Genomic DNA, 22,854 nt, shown 5'->3' on the forward strand with positions numbered 1-22,854 from the left:
CTCCAGAAGTAGGGGGCAGGCCAGCATTTCACTCCAGGGCAGCAGCGTCCATAGCTAAAATGGTGAACTAAGAAAGAACATTGGGCGCCAGTCACTTTGGTCATTTTTAAAAAGTTATTGTAGAACAGACAAAGAGCCGAGGGTTAGGGTTCCCAGATACCAAGCAGCTCACTCGCACGCTTTCGGAGATCCAGATCCATGTCCAGCTTTACAGTGCCAGAACCATCAAAGCGATATTAAAGATATTTTATTTTTAAAATACAAACGTTATACTTACCTGCTCTGTGCAGTGGTTTTGCACAGAGCAGCCTGGATCCCCTTCTCAGGTACCCCACTGGCACTCCTGGCCCCTCGCTCTTGCTGAGTGCCCCTAGAGCAAGTAGTTTGCAATGTGGGCACCCAGGCAGGCTCACTACCGAGCCGTGGCTCTGCGTATCCATTCACACACAGAGCCACAGCTCGCCCCCCCGCCCCCTCTCTCTCCTCATTGGCTGTGATTGATAGAATGCATGAAGGTAAAAAACCTTGCGCCTTTAGAACCACTTTAAGCCAACACAGTGACACTGTAGGCAGTACCTTAGCATGTTCACAGACTTCTCTCTCCATTTCCTAGGCTCAGTGTTTCCTCCCTCAAGTGATTCACCAGGCCCTTCTGAGAAACTGGCTTTTTTCCCACCTTCTGCATCAAGGATCTTCCCCATGGGTCTCCTCCTTGGCACAGCTTTCTCCATCACCAAGCAGGACAGTTCCAGTATCACTTCAGGCCTAGCTCCAACATTCAGTACATGGTAGGTCCCACACAGGCTATGGGGCCTAATAGCAGAGCTCAATTCAGCAGCACCACCCCAGCGCCGCAGTCCAGGGTTAGAGAGTGAGCACAAAGCCTGTCCCAAATATTTACATCCTCCCCTCAGAATGCATGAGTGGCCTGAACATCCTACTAAGTTGGCTGAAGGAAATACAAATATTTATAACTCTAATGCCCTGTACACACGATAGGATTTTCTGACAACAAAATCCATGTTTTTTTTCCGACGGATGTTGGCTCAAACTTGCCGAACATCAAGAACGCGGTGACGTACAACACGTACGACGAGCCAAGAAAAATGAAGTTCAATAGCCAGTGCTGCTCCTCTGCTTGGATTTTGTTGTCGGAAAATTTGAGAACCAGCTCTCAAATTTTGTGTGACGGAAATTCCAATGGAAAATGTCCGATGGTGCCTACACATGGACGGAATTTTCGAAAACAAGCTCCTATCAAACATTTTCCGTCGGAAAATCCTATCGTGTGTATGGGGCATTATACAGTCTTGTTTGTAAAATCTCATACTATTGCCAGTGGTGCCATTGACACCTACTGGGAGCAGTAATAAATCACAACCCAACTGAAGTTTAGGGAAAGATTAAGTGACAAACTACACAATCAGTCTGGGCTTACTACCACCCAGTCAAAAACTAAATGAAGATAGTAGCTCCTGTTTAGGACAGGGTGGCTACACAATGCATAAAAAATACATGAAAGTGGGGCAGAACAATGTGTCTGGTTAATTAAGTGATGCCAAATACTGTGGTTTAAAGCCCTACTCTCAATTTTTTGTATGAGCTCCCCTATTCATGTTCTTACATGAATAGAACCACAGGGGCAACAGAGACCATAGATTACATAAGAGGTGAAACATGTATTGAACTTCTTGATATTTAGAGTTTGTTCTCCACTGTCAGTGAACAAGTCTGCCCTTGGTTAATATGCTTGCATCTCAAACTTTTATATTTTCTACATTGGAATGCTCCTTTTACTTTTGAAAAAGTAAATTCGTGTTTGAATTTATCGCAAAAAAGTCTTGGAGCTATCGTGTTTTTAACACATCTAGTGTCTCTAAATATGGTCCTTGGTATATATGGCAAGCAATCATTTTTTAGGATTATATTAGAGAAAATTCCCCAATTAGGCTGAGTAATACTATCAATAGCTTTGTTATTCATGTGCGAAGTAAAGACTTAATCCATAGTCTCTCTATTATTGTTTTAACATTTAAAACTTATCTAAACCCAAAACCCCCAAATTATTATAGTGCAGTTTGCCAATCCTTAAAAGTAGTGTCTACATTCATTTTATTGTTGACATACTCTTTTTCTTTATTTTTACCTGGTAATCTTGCCAGTAAGTGTGTTATTTTTTAACTTCCTTTAACTCACAAAGCTGTTCAGCGCAAATGGCAATTAGAGGGTTGAGACAGACCATATAGCATTTACTTTTATGTATTTATGTAAAACCATTATCCCAAAAGGGAAAAAAAAAAACTTTTTTTTTTTTAAAGTATAGTTTTCTTTAACCACTTACCAACCGGCCCATAGCCGATAACTCTGGGTGGGCGTACAGTGACGTCCTCCCAGAATCCCGCTTTCGTGCACACCCGAGAACATCCGTGACCGCCAGGTCCAGAGGACCCGGCGCATCACGGATCCCGGTAAATGGCTGCTGACTGCGGCCGTTTACCATGACCATGTTTACCATATCGAATGACGAATCGATCACATGTAAACAAACCGGCGTCATGTCATGACGCCAGTTCCTCTCTCTCCTCTGTGTACTGATCGCTACAGTGTCAGAGGAGAGTGGGAGAGATCGGATGGCAGCAGCATTGCGGGCTGGATGTGTAGTGCCCACAGCACTGCTCTGTGACAATTGCCATCCATCCATCCATGCTCAGCCATCCCCCAATGCTCTGCAATACCCCGCAATACTCTGAAATGCTCTGCAATACCCTGCACTACCCTGCAATATTCTGCAATACCCCGCAATACTCTGCAATACCCCACAATACCCTACAATACCCTGCAATACCCCGCAATACTCTGCAATACCCCACAATACTCTGCAATACCCTACAATACTTTGCAATGCTCTGCAATGCCTTGCAATACTCTGCAATACCCCGCAATACCGCACAATACCCTACAATACCCCGCAATACTCTGCAATACCCCGCAATACTCCGCAATACCCTGCAATACCCTGCAATACTCTGCAATACCCCTCAATACTCTGCAATACCCTGCAATACCCAGCCATACTCTGCAATACCTAGCCATACTCTGCAATACTCGGTGATACCCAGCCATACTCTGCCATACCCAGCCATACCCAGTCATATTCGGTGATACCCTGCCATACTCAGCCATGCTCGGTCATACTCGGCCATACTCGGCCTCTGTATGTGGCCAGGCTGTGGAAGTCTCACACATGTGGTATCGCCATACTCAGGAGGAGTAGGAGAATCTATTTTGGGGTGTCATTTTTGGTATGTACATGCTATGTTTTAGAAATGGAAAAAAGGAAAAAGAAACTGCGCTCTGGTGAATAAATAAAATAAAAACATATGTACCCAAACCCTAATGCCCTGTACACACGGTCAGATTTTCCAACGGAAAATGTGTGATAGGACCTTGTTGTCGGAAATTCCGACCATGTGTAGGCTTCATCACACATTTTCCATAGGAATTTCCGACACACAAAGTTTGAGAGCTTGCTATAAAATTTTCCGACAACAAAATCCGTTGTCGGAAATTCCGATCGTGTGTACACAAATGTGATGCACAAAGTGCCATGTATGCTCAGAATAAATTAAGAGAGGAAAGCTATTGGCTACTGCCCCGTTTATAGTCCCGACGTACGTGTTTTACGTCACCGCGTTCAGAACGATCGGATTTTCCGACAACTTTGTGTGACCCCTGGTATGCAAGACAAGTTTGAGCCAACATCCGTTGGAAAAAATCCATGGATTTTGTTGTCGGAATGTCCGATCAATGTCCGACCGTGTGTACAGGGCATAAGGGTAATGATAAATCGCTTGAAATACTATAAAGCGAGGGACAGGAGGCGGAGCCTAGCGGAGCAGACAGGCATTGTTAGAGCTCCGCACCGCTGAGGAGAGAAGAGAAGGACAAAGCGGAGCCTGCAGGCTCAAAAGGTATCCATTTGAACCTTTTTGCCCCAGGGAACAAACTGAAAGTTTGGGCAGGAAATATGGTACTGGGAGGAAGCCGTGGCAGAAATAAAAATCACCTCACAAAGAGCTCACAGGCACTCACTGCAACTAAAGCAGCTCCAGTCACCTCACAAGATACAGCATCAGGGCGCTCTCACAGACAGAAAATGTCACAGCAAGACTCTCCATTTGAGTCAGATACAGAACAAATCCTCTCACAAACTTCTCCACAAGCCTCCTCAGCATCCCCAGTAATATTATTACAATTTGAAAAGATGCTTCATAAGGCTTTAAAACAAACCTCAGACCAAATAACAAACAGCCTAACCAAAGAAATAAGAGAGCTGGGAAACCGCACTGCAGCCTTAGAAATAAAAATGGATGAAATTGAAACTACAACCCAAGAAAATATAACAGAATTGGAACAATTAAAAGAAGAGAATTTAATACTTCAAACTAAGCTCGAAGATTATGAAAATAGAGCCAGACGTTCAAACTTGCGCATAAGGGGAATACCTGAAACTGTGACAGACCTGCAATCTACTATTACTGCTCTATTACAAGAACTAAAGCCAGATATCCCTATGGAACGTTTAGAACTGGACAGAGTACACAGAGCCCTCACAGCCAAAAAGAAAGATGGACCCCCACGTGATATAATCACAAAATTTCATTATTACAGAACGAAAGAACAAATACTAATTGCTGCAAGAGAAAAAAAGGAACTTAATTTTCAAGGACACAATTATCAAATTTTTGCTGACCTATCCCAACTTACTATTACTAAAAGACGATCCATGAAACCCCAACTAATGGAACTGCAACGCCACAACATTATGTATCAATGGGGCTTCCCCTTTTCAGTCAGATTTAACTACCAAGGTACAATTTACAGAAGCAGATCAGCAGATGAACTACAACAAACCCTTTTAAAATTAAATCTGACAGAACCCACAAGCAGCAACTCTCCCACACACAGAAGAATGGCATCATCTTCACCTTCAGGCAGCACTCAGAAAATTTCAGAACAAAATGGGAATCATCATTCTCACAAAAGAGGCCGTTATGCCACATCATCCATGGACCAAGAAGATTCAATGGACTGACATCCTAATTCCTGATATCTCTTCATTTATTATACTAACAGATGGTTCTCTATAAAAAACCTGTATTTATAACTGAATGTAACTGCATTCTGATAGTCACACACTGTATGGGATCAAGTTACATTCCAGTTATATTTCTTATTACTTCTGATTCATATAGCCTTAGAATATATAAGTGAAATAAGGAAATTCTTGTTCAGTTATATATTTTCAGGTAACAATAGATTTATTACTTTTTAGGACAAATATGTTCAATATTCTAGAAGTAATGGAAGCTTTTTCTTTCTTTTCTTAAAACAAATATATTAGTACCTATCTAGTTCCTAGAACTATGTTTTTGTTTATTCTAATCTGAAGCAATACAACCTCAATTTTATGAGTTAACATATCTAAACAGTTACATATGAATAAAATATGTAATTGTTTACTCTAAAAGGGTTAAAATCCCCAAATAATTCAAACTATCTTCATCAATACCAAAGTTATTAACAGTACCTTTCTAACTGAATTATTTAGCCTAGGGCAAGACTAACCATATATAACCACCCTGGAATAAATAATTTCAACAAAAACTATATTCTGCACTCCAATTAATGAATCATCATTTTGATGTCTTTTGACATAGCACTTCTCTCCTGTAAGCGGAAGATCCGTGTACCCCCATTAGCCCTCCTCATTCTCCCAACCATATTATGTGGGAGTGTGACGAAGGCACTTATTCCCCTGAGAGAGATATTTATTCTCTTTCACGGGTAAATTGTGATTACTTGCAAGAAATAATTTATACAATGTATCATCTAATCTCATATGTTTTTTGTTTACTCTTTACTCCAGAATTCACTGGTTTCTTTTCTATCTTTTCATCTCTTCAGTCCACACAGGTTGATCTGCGCAGTCAGCTCTGCATAACAAAAAGTAAGTCAAAACTATTTGATCTGTTGCCATGGCACCACTGAATATACTTTCCCTGAATGTTCAGGGAATAAATGTCCCTCAAAAAAGGACCAAAGCCTTCAGTACTTTCCATAACAAGAAGGCTCACATAGTATGCCTCCAAGAAACACACTTCACCAAAGGTTCTACTCCAAAATATATTTCTCCTTTTTATCAACAAATTTACACGGCTTCTGCCTGTACCAAACAAAGGGGTACTCTAATTGCATTTCACCGATCCACACCATTCACCTTATCATCAGAAATTAAAGACCCAGAAGGTAGATACCTGATACTCATGGGTTATATAATGGATACAGCAATCACGGTGATTTCCTACTACGCTCCTAACAAACAACCTACACCATTCCTCTCACATATATTACAAGTGATTAATACACACAAAATAGGAACAGTGATAATGTGCGGGGATTCGAACCAGGTCCTCCTCCCATTTCTAGATAAATCACCTTTTACACCATCCAAAATAACCTCTAGATTACCTTTTTCTCAACTTCTTTCCAAATACAATCTGGTAGATTCGTGGAGAGAAAGTAACCCAATGAAAAAGAAATTCACTTATTTCTCGCACCCTCATCAAACCTTCACCAGAATAGATCATATTTTTCTAACAATAGGAATGATACCAGAAATTATTGCATCAGATATAATTCCAAATCCGTGGTCTGACCATAATGCAGTATACACTACTATAGCCTCAGCCATACCAAAAGCGCATGACCCAACGTGGTACTTACCGGACATAATGCTCAAACACCCACTACATCAGATGGCCATTGAACAAGCTTTAAAGGAATACATATCAATTAATAATACAACAGACATTTCCCCAATAACACTGTGGGAAGATCATAAGCCTGTCTTGCGTGGTACAATACAAAGACAAATGGCACTATTTAAACGCGAACGCAAAAATCTAGCAAAAAAACTAGAACTCAATTTTAATGCAGCCTACATATCATTCCAAGATAATCCATCTCAGAGTACAAAATCTCATCTGGAAAAATCTAGATTGGAATATGATCTATTTCTCACTGAGTCAGTTGATAAATCCCTCAAATGCTCCAAACACAATTTCTACATGAATACAAACAAACCAGGTACATATTTGGCTCGGGCATTAAATTCAACTAACAAATCTTTCAAACCAATACGTTTGAAATTATCAAAAAATGTTTATACTTGTAATCCAGTTAAAATAGTCCATAAATTTCACTCACATCTCGCAACTTTATACAAGACAAACAATGAATTTAATCCTACAGAGGCTGAATCCTTCTTCTCAAAAATAACCTTACCTGAGTTGTCTCAGAATCAAAAAAGCAGTTTGGATGAGCCTATAACTATAGATGAAGTTGCTAACGCCATAAAAGACCTAAAACTTAACAAAAGACCAGGCCCAGATGGCTACTCGGCTTTATACTATAAAACATTCTCAGAAATACTCTCTCCCATTCTCACTGAAACTTTTAACAAACTTCTAGAAGGACATTCTTTTCGGCAAGAAACACTAATGGCAATTGTTTGTATGATCCCGAAACCCCTTTCTGATGATACTTCCTGTGTGAATTATCGGCCTATCTCTCTGTTAAACCTTGATATTAAATTATTAGCAAAAATAATAGCAAAACGCCTCAATAGCATTATAGGAAAATTAATACATAGAGATCAAGTAGGCTTCATGCCAAATAGACAGGCAGGCGATAATATACGCAGGGCAGTGTTATTGGCACATATTGCTAAAAAACGGAAAATCCCTTTTATGTTTTCTATCTCTCAATATTAAGAGGGCATTTGACACAGTATCCTGGCAATATATGCAATATTCATTACAAAAATGGGGTTTTGGACCCCACTTTTTAACATGGATCAAAGCATTATATAATAAACCCAAAGCCTATATAAAATACGCTGGATACAAATCTGATGCCTTTAATATAGAAAGAGGTACCCGACAGGGTTGCCCATTATCTCCCTTATTATTTGCCCTTATACTCGAACCCATGGCCCAATACATCAGAACAAACCAAACTATAACTGGCATTGAAGTAGGAGGTATTACACACAAATTATGTATATTTGCAGACGATATATTACTTTTTCTATCATCACCACAGGTCTCTGGTCCTAACTTAATACCAGCTCTTGATGGATTTGCAGCCCTATCCGGCCTTATGATTAATCCTAAGAAATGCCTAGTGCTTAATATTTCGCTCACAAACATGGAATTGATCCCGGCTAGGGCTGCACTCCCATTCACATGGGCAGAAAAATCAATCCCATATCTTGGAATTCATTTAACAGCATCTCATTCTGACTTATTCTCAACCAATTATCCTCCTGTATTAAGACAGATCACAAATCTAATAAAACAATGGTCGCAACTTCCTTTATCCTGGATAGGGAAGATTAATGCAATCAAAATGACTATTCTACCCAAATTGCTTTATCTATTCAGAGTCCTCCCTATTCCAATTCCTTCCTATTTTTTGAGAATAGTACAAAAAAGAGCAACTTCATTTATATGGGGCTCTTCTAAACCACGTATACCTATACACACACTACATCTTCCTAAAAATAAAGGAGGCCTGGGATACCCTAATTTTACTAACTACTACAGAGCAGCACATTTGGCCAGTCTGTCCAAATACCATGCAAAACAGGAAATCCCATTATGGGTATTTATAGAGGCTTCAGAAAATGACCCTCTATTAATATCAAACTTGTTATGGCTTGATCCTAAAGACCGCTTTAAAATTCATAATCCCATAACTAAACACTTCTTATCTCTCTGGGATAAACTAAAAACCAAATATCAGTTACAATCTCCACACAATCCTCTCCTTTCTTTTATCAGAAATCCGGCCTTTTATCCGGCATGGATCTACCCAAATTCTTTTAAAGCTTGGACAACATCAGGCATTCAGACACTAAATGACTTCATAGCATCTAAATCATTCCTTTCATTCCCATCGCTTAGAGAAAAATATGATCTACCAAACTCTGAGATATTTAGATATCTCCAAATCAAAAATTTCTATACACCATTCCTAAAGGGGTATACACCATTATCCCAATTATCCATTTTTGAATCAATCTGTACAAAAGATCCATTTGCTAAAGGTACAATTTCATCACTTTATAATCAATTATATGGAGTAGTAAATCTTACTAGACCCTCTTACATTCAGAGGTGGGAGGAGGACCTGGGACGAACTTTAGAAGACACAGACTGGTCTAACATATGGCTCACATCTAAGTCATCTTCACCCAACATCTTAGCACTGGAGACAAATTATAAAGTCCTAACTCGCTGGTACCTTGTACCCGCTAGAGTGGCAAAATATTCACCTAATACCTCAGCTCTTTGTTTTCGAGGATGCCCAGAAATAGGCACATATTTACACATATGGTGGACGTGCCCAGTAATCCAAACCTTCTGGAAGGAATTCTTCGTGATTGCATCTAAAATATTTAAAAAAATAATACAACCAGATCCATATATAACTTTACTTAATCTAAAACCGGAATGGTTAACACTCTCTCAATTCAAACTTATGATCCAACTAATAACGGCTGCAAAACAAACAGTGGCCAAAGCATGGAAATCTCCTACGTTGGTACTAGCAGAAACAATTCACAGAATGAATAATACAATGTCCCATGCTAAGATGGTAGCCATCGATCAAAATCAAATTCCAAAATTTGAAAAACGTTGGCATCCTTGGATAAAACAACAGTTCCTGTCAAATTTCAATGACTCTGTCCTGTTGCCATGGTAACAGATTAAATGACTTACAGAGACACCCATTCTAAGGCTTCAAAGAGAACTAAAAAGAATAATAAACTGACGAGCGGGACAACCTTGTGGACCATACCTCTGCCTTTCTACCCTTTTTCTTCTTTCTCTTTCCTTTTCTCCACCTTACGATTAAAGCTCATTATCAGAATTTATTTGACCTATATACACTCTACCTGTAAACAATATGTATAGTAGGTATAAATCATTTAAATACCTACAAAAGTAACTAAGGAAATGATATATATCTTTAATTTAGGTTTACGTGAACCCAATGTTTAATATTTGAAATTTCATGATATTTACCTATATAATCCCTACTGTAAAACAATGAGCTTACTTTATAGATCCTTGTAAACTTACTTTATGTATTTTTATAATATTGTATACTCAATAAACTTCTTTTGACAAGGAAATACTATAAAGCAGCGATTCTCCTGCACAACATAAACACAGTGTATATCAAATAGTAACAATATAGAATTGCGCTAATTATGAACAATAATTATACACACATACATATACTTGATAATATGTTGATGTGTCCATATATGAATATCACATCTAATGTAAGCAGATTGTGGAAAATGTTGTGACACCAAACTTGAATAAACAATAATTAGTATAATCAAAAATTAAATTATGTGAAGGTGAGTCCAAAACATATAGTGACTATATCACCCATCAAAATGCAATTGGATGATAAATTATCCTAAAGAGTCCATCCAAAAAATTGTGGAATCCTTGATAGTAGAGGGAAGGATAGTGCCTGATGCACCACCAAAGAATATAGGTTTGCCGCTTACCAGAGAACCATGATCCCCCACTACAGAGGATCAGGGAAAGCCTGGAAGCTGTCCTCCGGAGCATGACAGATACAGCCAAAAACTGGATTCGTTAATGGTGTAAGTGTGGTATCCAAAACCCAACCAACGGAGCTCATATAACTTCAGATCTCAACGTGACATTCCCAGCTCGCAAGCGGATAAGTGTACCATGTAAAATATAAAAGGCTCCAATAGTGTAAAACCTTTAAGACTTTATTAAAAGTTACACTCACATTGTTTTAGTAGAAAAAGCACCTGTATGTCTGGTGCACCGGCCGGTAAGCACTCAGACTAGCCCGTCCTACAGGAAACAGCAATAGCGATGAGAGGTGACGCAAGCACATTGCTCCGCCCTACGCGTTTCGTAATAGAATTACGTCGTTCAGCCGGCGATTCCCTACACCATAAGAATGATCATAGTGGCTGTTCCACTGCTTGATCTTTCTTATGGGAGGCGAGAGGGGACGTCCCCCCCCCTCCCGTCGCCCTCTGGTGCTTCTACCGACTCACCGCTACGATCGAAGCCAGGATCTTTTTTTTTAATTTCAGGCTTCCCAGCCTAGAGGTGAGATGTGGGGTCCTATTGACCCCATATCTCACTGTAAAGAGGACCTGTCATGTCATATTCCTATTACAAGAGATGTTTACATTCCTTGTAATAGGAATAAAAGTGATCAAAAAATGTATTTTTTGGAAAAAAGTGTCAAGCCAAAATAAATAAAGTAAGATGAACAATAAAAAAAAAATTTTTTTTAAAGTGCCCCTGTCCCCGTGAGCTCGCACGTAGAAGCGAACGCATACGTACGTTCCGCCAACATATGAAAACGATGTTCAAACCACACATGTGAGGTATCGCTGCAAACGTTAGAGTGAGAGCAATAATTTTGGCCCTAGACCTCCTCTGTAACTCAAAACATGTAACCAGTAAAAAATGTTAAAGCGTCACCTATGGGGATTTTTAAGTAGCGAAGTTTGGCGCCATTCCAAGAGCGTGTGCAATTTTGATGGGTGACATTTTAGGTGTCTATTTACTCGGCGTAACTTCATCTTTCACATTATGCAAAAACATTGGGCTAACTTTACTGTTTTTTTTTTTTTTTTCCAAAAAAAGTGTTCGAAAAATTGCTGCGCAAATACCGTGCGATAAAGTTGCAATGACCGCCATTGTATTCTCTAAGGTCTTTGCTAAAAAAAAATATATAATGTTTTGGAGTTCTGGAGTTCTATGTAATTTTCGAGCAAATAAATGATGATTTTTACATGTAGGAGAGAAATGTCAGAATTGGCCTGGGTGCTCCAGAACGCCTGAAGGTGCTCCAGAACGCCTGAAGGTGCTCCCTGCATGTTGGGCCTCTGTATGTGGCCACGCTGTGTAAAAGTCTCACACATGTGGCATCGCCGTACTCAGGAATAGCAGAATGTGTTTTGGGGTGTAATTTGTGGTATGCATATGCTGTGTGTGAGAAGTAACCTGCTAATATTACAATTTTGTGAAAAAAAAAGAAAAAAAATCTTGATTTTGCAAAGAATTGTGGGAAAAAATGACAACTTCAAAAAACTCACCATGCATCTTTCTAAATATCTTGGAATGTCTTCTTTCCAAAAAGGGGTAATTTGTGGGGTATTTGTACTTTTATGGCATGTTAGGGTCTCAGTACTTCAGGTGTGATCAATTTTCAGATATTGGCACCATAGCTTTTGGACTCTATAACTTTCACAAAGACCAAATACAGTAATATACACCAATTTGTACTTATTTTTACCAAAGATATGTAGCAGTATAAATTTTGGCCAAAATTTATGAAGAAAAATTACTAAATTGCTAAATTTTATAACAGAAACAAAGAAAAATTCATTTTTTTACCGAATTTTCAGTCTTTTTTCTTTTATAGCGCAAAAAATAAAAAACAAAAAACCCAACGGTGATTAAATACCACCAAAAGAAAGCTCTATTTGTGTGGAAAAGAGGACAAAAATGTCATATGGGTACAGTGTTGTATGACACTGTTGTATGAGTAATTGTCATTCAAAACGTGAGAGCTCCGAAAGCTGAAAATTGGTCTGGTTAGGAAGGGGGTTTAAGTGCCCAGTGGTCAAGTGGTTAAAGTATATCTAAAGGCAAAACTTTTATTTTTTAGCTTTGGATAGTGGAGTGGAGATGTACTAGAACACCTATTTGGTTTTTTTTGCCACCTCAGCCCCCATTAAGGAGAATCACCCTCTTTATCATTGAAAGTGAAAGTGAAGAAAATCCCAAATTTTGGGTTGTCCTCAGAAAAGTAATAGAGGGGAAATCTTCCAATGGGGACACTAGTTCTGGTGACATGGAGGTCCCCAAGGGACTTCCTCTCACTTCCTGTTTGGCTTTGGGACAGGAAGTGAAAAGGAAATCTCCAAAATGGGACACATTGGTGAAAAAAAATCTGACAGTGGTTACAACCCTCCCTTGCGCTATCTAAAGTGAAAACAATGTTTTGCCTATAATTCTACTTTGTTTAAAAAGTGTTGATAATGTAAAAGACTCTTGGACGTGCATCTTAAAGAACTAAATATAGAGCGAAATGGGAAATGATTATCGACATTGACTCATGTACACCTACACAGGTTGAACTGGATGGACTGTTGAGTTTATTCAACCATACCTACTATGTAACTATATGTGTTAGCTGGAGGTTGGCTTATTTGTTGGTCAAGTCCATCTAAATTTGTGAATGCAAACACTACCTTCTCCCCAGAAGGTGCTGTCCATGTGTGGCTCCTATGCTACCCTATAGAGTGGAGACACCCTAAAGGATTATTCACATAGGAGCTGAGACCCTTTCTCCATGCTGAGCCACTCTTTACTGTGTATGCATCCACCTCAGAGCTGCATGCAGGCAGCTGATCGAAGGGGAAGCAGATGCAGTGGCTGCACGGACACAGTCGCATGTCAAAATTTGACATGTGGGCAGGAGCAGGTGAGACACCAGGAGTCCGAAATTATTATATCACATAGTCAAAAAATAAAGTTAAACCCAAGCACTTATAAATTTGAGCCTGCCCCATCCCCACGCACATGCACACACAAATGTAAACTCACATGTTGGGGGGAGCCTGTGTATGAAAACGTCACTTGTAACATACTGTCAGTGTTTGGATATGGGGAACCCAATAGCAGGGGTACACACCTTGGATAAAGATACTCAGGAGGTGAATCCAGCACAGTTTCCAAAAACATGGTACAAAAGGGAAAGCCCAATAATCAAAGTAAAACAAAGCAGAAGGTCAGGGCAGGCATAAAAAGGATCAGAGTCGATAAATGTAGCAAAGGTCAGGTAACAATATCACACGGCAAGGAACAGGTACACACTGTGGGTAGCTCTAAAACAACTGAGCACTCTCTCTCTCTGGACCCTCTCAGCTTTATAGTGATTAAACAGGAAGTGACCTCCGGAGGTGGTGATGCAATTGCTGTCTATAACAGGAAGTGCTGCCATCTTGATATGAGGATGCCATCAGACATGTGCTAGAGGCCTCACTATACTCACACGGGGGTGCCACAGGACACCAACAAGAGTGTCAAGGTCTGACAAGCTGCGAGTGAGAGGACCCCTGCGGTTGGTACAGGTAGGTTGCGGGTTGTGACAGTGCCCCCCCACAAGGCATGACCTCCGAGAGCGCAAAAGGACAGAATGGCCAGGATGATGTCTATGAAAAAAGCATACAAGTGCAGGAGCATGCACATCAGAAGCAGGAACCCAGGAACGATCTTCAACACTGTAGCCTTTCCAGTGAATCCAGTATTCCAGGCGACCACGGCGTAATCTAGTATCTAAGATGTGCCCCACCTCATATTCTTCCTCTCCATTTACAATAATAGGATCAGCAGTAGATAGGGAGCGAGAGGGACAAGGATCTGGGACAGCAGGCTTTAACAGAGAAGTATGAAACACAGGATGAACCCTATAGGAATCAGGTAGACTCAATTTCACTGCAATGGGAGAAATGACACGTTCAGTAGCAAAGGATCCCACATATCTCGGTCCTAATTTTCGGGTAGGACATTTCAGTTTTAGGAAAAAGGTGGACAACCATACTCACTCACCTGGTTGGTACTGAGGGGCAGGATCACGGTGTCTGTCTGCATAGGCCTTATACATAATCTGGGCACAAGTTATGGTCTGTTTTATTACCGAAAAGCTCTTCATAATTTCTTCCAAACGATTATTAGCAGCAGGTACAGTATCAGCAACTGGGGATCCAGGCAACATAGTGGGATGGTAGCCATAATTAGCATAGAATGGAGAGGAGTTCATGGAACCGTGGTATTGATTATTATATGCAAATTCACCTAAAGATAGATATGAATCCCAATCATCTTGAAGGTTGTATAACATCGCAGGTATTGTTCTAAGGTTTGGCCATTTGATTGAGGATGAAAAGCGGTTGACAATGAGCGTTGGATATGAAGACCCCTACAGAAGGTAGCCCAGAATTTCGATGAAAATTGAGATCCTCTGTCTGTAACAATGGATTCTTGTAAACCATGAAGACGAAACACTTCTTGTAAGAATAAAGTGGTTGTCTGACTGGCAATAGGTAGATTCTTAGTGGCTATGAGATGAGACATTTTACTAAAACAATCCACTATTACCACTATTGTATTGTAACCATGTGCCAAGGGTAACTCAATAAAATCCATTGAAATGTCAGTCCAGGGCCTGGAAGGAACAGGCAAAGGCAAAAGAAGACCTTGAGGGCAATTGTGGCTGTCCTCAGCACGAATACAAACAGAATAGAAAGAAACGTAAGATGTCACATCTTTTAGTAAGGAAGGCCATCAGAAGGTTCTTCGAATCAGTTCACGTATTTTATGTATCCCTCCTAGACCCCCTATGGGAGTATCATGGCAATATTGTGGTACTTCAGCGACTGCAGCAGGAGGGACATAAACTCTTCCTTTGTGCAAAAGTCAATTTTGATAGTTCATTAGGGGGTTTGTGGAAGGTTTATCATTCACATTAGTATGAAATCTGACGGTATCCCAGAGTGATGGCAAAGTAGCCAAAAAACAGTCTTTATTTAATATGGTAGAAGGTTCAGGACCTGGAGATGATGTGTCAGTTCCCATATGAGAAAGGGCATCAGCCTTACCATTTCGAGAACCAGGATGGTAAGTTATCAGCAGCGGGAACCGGCTGAGGAACAGAGCCCATCAGGCTTGATGTGGTTTTAATCTTTTAGCTGTCTGTAAGTATTCAAGATTGCGATGGTCTGTATAAACCATGATGGGTGTGCTAGTGCCCTCTAGAAGATGTCTCCATTCTTCCAATGCTAGTTTAATTGCTAAAAATTCCCTCTCCCCCACATCATAATTTCTCTCAGTGGGAGTAAAGGAGCGTGAAAAAATGACCACTGGATGTAGAAGTTCTTTTTCCCCAGATCTCTGTGATATTACAGCACCTGCAGCTGTATCTAAAGCATCTACTTCAACACAGTATGGTTTGTTGGGCACAGGTAAAATTACAATAGGTGCAGAAGTAAATAGGTCTCTCAACTCATCAAAAGCTTGTTGGGCTTGTTCAGTCCATTAAAATGTCACCTTTTGTTTTGTGATAGCTGTAATTGGTAGAACAAGAAAGTACGTATGAATCTTCTATAGAAGTTACAGAAGCCAATAAAGCATTGTACCCCTTTTTTGTTTGTAGGTACTGGCCAAGATAATATGGCTTGAATCTTGGAGGTGCCCATCTCTATGCGACCAGGTGAAATAATGTACCCCAAGAAATCTAGTTTTCACAATGAAAGCACATTTTTCTAGTTTTGCATACAAACGATGAGTCCTTAGTATGAACAACACTGTCTTAACATGTTCTTTCTCTGTGGTAGAGTATATCAAGATATCATCCAGGTATACTACTACATAGGTGTCTAGAATATGCCACAGAACATCATTGACAAACCACTGTAATGTGGCAGGAGCATTGCATAATCCAAATGGCATTACCAAATATAATGTCCATAACAAGAACGAAAGGAAGTTTTCCATTTATCTCCAGTTCTGATCCTAAGTTATAAGCTCCTTGTAGATCAATCTTGCTGTAAATGGTAGCAGAACGCAATCTTACCATTAATTCAGGAATTAAAGGCAGTGGATATTTATTTTTAATGGTAATAGCATTCAGTGCTCGGTAATCCACACGTGGACGGAGGCCTCTATCTTTTTTCTCTACAAAAGAAATCCCAGCACCAGCAGGGGAGGTAGATGACCTTAGGAAACCCTTATTTAAATTTCCATCACTGTATTCTTTTAAAACATGTAGACTTCCAGTTCCGGGGCTGTATCCCAGCCTGCCGGCAAAACAGTTTTATAAACTCCCGGGGCAGATCCTCTACTGCCGGATCTCTCCTTCTACCTCTCCGCTATCCTGAGGAATGGATCGATACCTCTCACAACCACAATCCCACTCAGGCTCACGGTCACGGCATTCATCTCCTTCACAGGCAGCTACTGATGCTAAGATGGCCGTGGTAGCGAAGTCTCTCTCCCTCACAGGATGACTCATACCCTGTGACTGACGATACCGAGGACCTCAGGGAGACGCTGAGTGACAGCATGGAGGCTAGTGAGATGGGAACACAAGATTCCTATCGCAAAATTGCCCAGGCAGTGGACAGAGCAGTGGCAGAGAGCATTTTACAGCTCAAGAAAGAAATGGGAGAGCACTCCCAAAGGCTGACAGATGCTGAACAGCGTATTTCATCTCTTGAAGAGGACCAATATCAAACAGATGCTGCAATAGAAAAATATATCCACGCTCAACAACTCCTGCATGAAAAAATTGTGGAATTAAAGAACCGCTCGAGAAGGAACAATTTACAAATAATTGGTCCCCCAGAAAGTTACAAACCTGGATCTCTACTAAACATCTGTGTAAACCTTCTCCCAGAGTCTCTGGGCATATGCCACAAATGCATTGCAGAAAGAGCACACCGAATCGGAGCTCCAGCGAATGATCGCTCCAAACCCAGACCAGTGATTGTCAAATACCTTAATTATGTGGATCTTCTAAATGTCCTGCAAAATTTCCGGACTGTGGCTGTATGACGTTCTCCACCAATGAGGAGTGACGCTTTTGAGCTATACGAGGAAATGGTGTTCTGATAGAGCGGCTAGGCATCGAGGAGTAGGTGACAGAAGCTGTCTGACGCCTGCATACCTCGGGTCCGCCGTGACTGCAACCCTATACTGTGGTATCCAAATGTTTGCTGTGCTGTGCTGTGGAGTTCATTCTGCTGTGGAAGTTTTACTCTGCTATTTTTAAATTTGGAAAGTGTGAGTTTAATATTAAAGAGTTTGTGTGTTTTCAATAAACTGGTTATACGATTTACACTATTGGAGCACTATTTTCATTTACATATGGAACGATTCCTGCACACAATTTTGGATTTTTGGTTTGCCGTTGTGACCCTTCTGGTGTGGTCAAAAAGCACTTGAGCCTTACACGAGAGTGTGGGCACTTGGAGTCGGTGAGTGGATTTCTTTAGGGAGTGGGATCACTGAACACTCGGGTGTGGTGAAAGATACTAAGAAGACATCACTATTAAAAGGCATTTTTTTATTTAGGACTTTTTCATGCATTTAATATATTTATTGGTTGTACACTTGTTGTATATTTTAATCACCTGTCACTTGGTGGTCACATTGTGTAATTGAACATTTTCATTTGCAGTATCACCTTAAAGGTAAAATAGTTTCTTTAAGATAGCGCCACTGTGTTTTTCACTATTGTTATTTTTAGGTTTGATGCACGATAAAAAAACACTATATATAAAATTTCTGGAAAGCCCGATCAGTAGAAATTGAAGGGCATAAGCTAATAATCTTCGCCGACTACTCAGCAGAGGTGTCTCACAAATGCAAAGAATTCCAGGCAGTTTGCTCGGAGCTTTTCAAGAAAGGCATTTGATTCACACTGTCCTACCCAGCCATTCTACGCTACAAGCCCCAGATGGGGGAACAACTTACATTCCACACTCCAGAAAAAGTGGATGCCTTTCTTCACTCCCTATCATCTAGCTCAGGGATATGCAATTAGCGGACTTCTAGCTGTTGCAAAACTACAAGTCCTTTCATGCCTCTGCCTCTGGGTGTCATGCTTGTGGCTGTCAGAGTCTTGCTATGCCCAATGGGACTTGTAGTTCTGCAACAGCTGGAGGTCCGCTAATTGCATTACCTTGATCTAGCTCATCAGCTGCTGACTCCTTTCAAAATAAAGCCAAGCAGGGGCCCAGGGAACAAAGAAGCCCCCAGACAGGACCTTCCTAAATGGCTGAAGTCAAACATTCCTGCAGGGCCCACTCCTCGCTGAGCAACCTTAAAATTTGATCTTTCTCCCTAGGCAAGGGTAATATGTTCTATTTGACTCCCCAGGAGACACTAGCTGGTACTTTTTCACTTACACTTCCACAGTGTATTCTTGTTGATATTCAGTTGATTTGACTCATTAATAGATGTTCCTTTACCACTTTAGAAAGTAGCTCTCCATGCAAGACCTTGATTATCTTCCAATGCCAGTGATCTCCACTAGGGGGAGTATCCAGATTTATTATTCTATACTCCATACACCTCTTTCTCTCTGCTGGTGCATAAGGAAACTGCAGCCAGGCATCTTTCATGTTCTCACATGCCTGCAGGCTGGTGGCTTTACTGGAAGTGGAAGATACATGCAGAAAAAAGTGAGGTCAATAAGTTTTATTGCTTTTGGTTTTAGTTTTATTCTCTTTCCTTTTTCACACTTTTCTCACCTCTTATTTCTTGTAATGGGGAAAAGTCCTCATTCTACATGTCGTGAACCCACCTATGTGATATATGCACCTAATATTCGCTCACCTCTCCAAATAACGGGTAAATTCACTGAAATGACATACCACTATTTAACCCCACTGCAAATATTATGAAAAAGGAGAAGGGCCTGGTATGGATTGGGGGGGGGGGGGGGGCATGCATTTTTTTTTTTAACTTTTTCATTGCCAGCAATGTTTTTTTTATTCAACTGTCAGCGGGGAAGCCCATTGACTCATTGACTCATCTGTTGTTAAGGACACCACAGCTGTGCAGCACGTAATGCATTGCTGGGCGTTCGCCGAACAGGCAATGTTCAGCCCAAACCATTCGCCCCAACTCTAGTTAAAAGAGAGGTGCGGGATTACAAAGAAACAAACCTACATACTTGCCTATGTTACTGCAGCTGTCCCCCCACTGGCTCTAAGATTAAGAACTGAGCAATCACATGACTGCTGATCGTTCAGGTCACAGTTTTCACTGAGCAGAGAGTGGTGACTGCTAGTACAGACATCATTTGGTGTAGCTCTCCTCCTTCTACTTACCAGATACACTGGGGTTGATTTACTAAAGGCAAATCCACTTTGCACTACAAGTGTACTTGAAAGTGCAGTAGCTGTAGATCTGAGGGAGACATGCAAGGAAAATAAACAGCATTTTTGCTTGCACTTGATTGGATGATAGAAATCAACAGAGCTTCCCCTCATTTTAGATTTCCCCTTAGGATCTAGAGCAACTGCACTTTCAAGTGCACTTGCAGTGCAGAGTATATTTGCCTTTAGTAAATCAACCTCCATGATAATTCACAGTGAAGTTCTCCTCCGGCTGTGTCATGCGACTGGAGTTTAAGAGGAGTTTCGAGTTTTTTTAAAAATTGATTTTATGTATTTTCTATGATTTTTGTCATCTTCTCTAGGGCACTAAGCAGGTTTGTACAGTCAAGATTTTGAATGTTATGACTGTTGATGTATGCATGAAATACCCTAATGATAGCAAAAAAAAAATCAGATTAGAATGAAATATTTGTAATCTGAGTAGTATTAGTTATAGGATGGGGTTTACATTTGCTAAAAAGATTCTTTAGAATAGCCAAAGGCTTTCTTAAAGTACTTGTGAATATCAAATGTTAATGATGACACTGTGCAGACATATAGTGACCCTGTGTTCCATGGTCTGTTCAACCAAGAGACAGGCTGTCATTTTGAGGGGGTGCATGCCAGAGGTAGGCTGTAATTGGTTGGGGGGGGGGGGGGGTGGCTGAACAAACTACCTAATACAGGCATGTTGTGTGTCTGTACAGTGTCTTGTAACTCTAAATGGCCAGCCAAAGGATGCAAACTGACCACACTAACACAAATCAGCGTCTGTGCTTTGTGTGGTCAACAAGGAAGAAAGGTGACTGGTAGGATCAACCAGGTACTTCAGATAGAAGACGTAAATGAAAATGACAGGGACCGTGCTTTATAAAATACACATATGTGAACACACACACATAGAAAAAAAAATATTTTGGGTAGCATCCACTTTATCTCTTGGTAGTCCCTAGTTAAAGCAGAGCTGTACTCCAGGGCCCTGGCTCCACCCCCCATTTTTTAAAACTTTGTCCAAGTGAACCTGCCCCTCACCCCGTTCTGGCCTAGGCCAGAATGATGTGTCATGCTCCAGCAACCCCCAGGGATAATCTCATATAGCCAAGGAGGCTGCAGAAGCCCATTCACAGAGCTGCAAGCATCATTGGGGCCAAGTTGCCAGAACTCGGAAGAGGCAGCAAGCTGAAAGGGACCAAAATGGCAGCGTGTAACTCAGATACACCTGAACAGCAGGACAATGCTGGAACCCAGAATTCCAAGTAAGGGGGTGATTGGGTGTGGGGGAGGAGCAAAGTTCTTCTTTGTCCTTTTTACCCAGCTTTTTCTCTTTTTCAATCAATTTTATTTTATTTTTTTAAACTCTTTACTGTATCAAAATTTTAAATCTTTTTCAATAATCAAAACGCTCAACATGAGCATAGAAAACAATGAGGTACATTACAGTACATAAGTATATTATTAAGTATAAGTATATTTCCATAATAACAAATATGCAGCATTCCATACCAGTCCTGATATATATATGCTCAGTAACAAATAATCTTAGAATTATGAAGGCTAAGAAGAATCAGATGAAATATATATATATATATATATATATATATATATATATATATAGTCAACTTTTCATAATGTAACACTTGATTTATCAATTGCAGCCACTAACATATGGAGGGAGGGGTGGGCTGGATCCATTTAAGCGCTATAGCCTTACGGGCTAAGAATAATTTTCCCATTAACATAGTCCTAGTATGTCTCGGCCACAGTTCCTCATCCAAGACCCCTAGCAAACATATCAGTAGGGTGCATGGAACAGCAACAGATAAGACTGTAGTCAGTACATCCTTCATCCGCTACCAATACCCTGCTATGACAGGACATAGCCACATAACATGTGCAAAGTACGCCCGTAGACAAGTACACAGAGTGCATGTAGGAGTAGGCAAGCGATGCATTGCATGCAGTCTAACTGGGGTCAACTATGATTGATGTAACATATAAAAGTGAATTTGTTTATTGTTGACAGCCGGGGATACAGATAAATGAGATGAGCATGCTTCCTCCCAGTCCTTGTCGGACAAATCTGGGATATGTTGTTGCCATTTAATGTATACTGCCAGCAGGGTTTTGTTAGTCATAAACAACAATAAATGTAAGTATAAAGTTGAAATAAGTCCCCAAGGTCCTTTTGCTTTTGTACTGTAAAGCACACACAGATGCACATCCAGAAATGTTGGTGTATAGTGCAAATATATCAAAAACAAAAAACAAGGGTAATGTAAATCACCAAATTGTTGATGCCTTGACACCTGTTGGGTGTTGCCAAATAACCGAGTAGAGCATATACAAAGAAGAAAAAGTTACCACATAACTGGTAAAGCCCCCAGGTGGGGTAACAAGGCGGTTAAAAAAAAAAGCAAACTAGGCTTGTCCTAAATGGCTAAAGCATGTATTTATTAGGTTAATAGTATCAAAAAGTTGCGAAAGAAGAGTATGATCAGTATCAAAATTACTCTACGTAAAAATATGCAGTATAACAAAAACACAGTGCCATCACCAAATAAAAAGTTAAAATCAATGTCACTGTTGAGACGTCCGGACATCAATTACTATGTGTGATAAACAATCCAGCGCGGAATACACCGCATGTCAATAATGATGCTAAACAAGATGGAATGTGTAGCTCACATAGGCCTCAGCGCTCCACACTTTTCTCCCTGCAACCATAAATGCACCATGATCACTGGATGTAATTATTGGTGGGG

The sequence above is a fragment of the Aquarana catesbeiana genome, linkage group LG03 (genome assembly GCF_042186555.1).
Source record: "Aquarana catesbeiana isolate 2022-GZ linkage group LG03, ASM4218655v1, whole genome shotgun sequence".
In the NCBI taxonomy this organism is placed as follows: domain Eukaryota; kingdom Metazoa; phylum Chordata; class Amphibia; order Anura; family Ranidae; genus Aquarana; species Aquarana catesbeiana.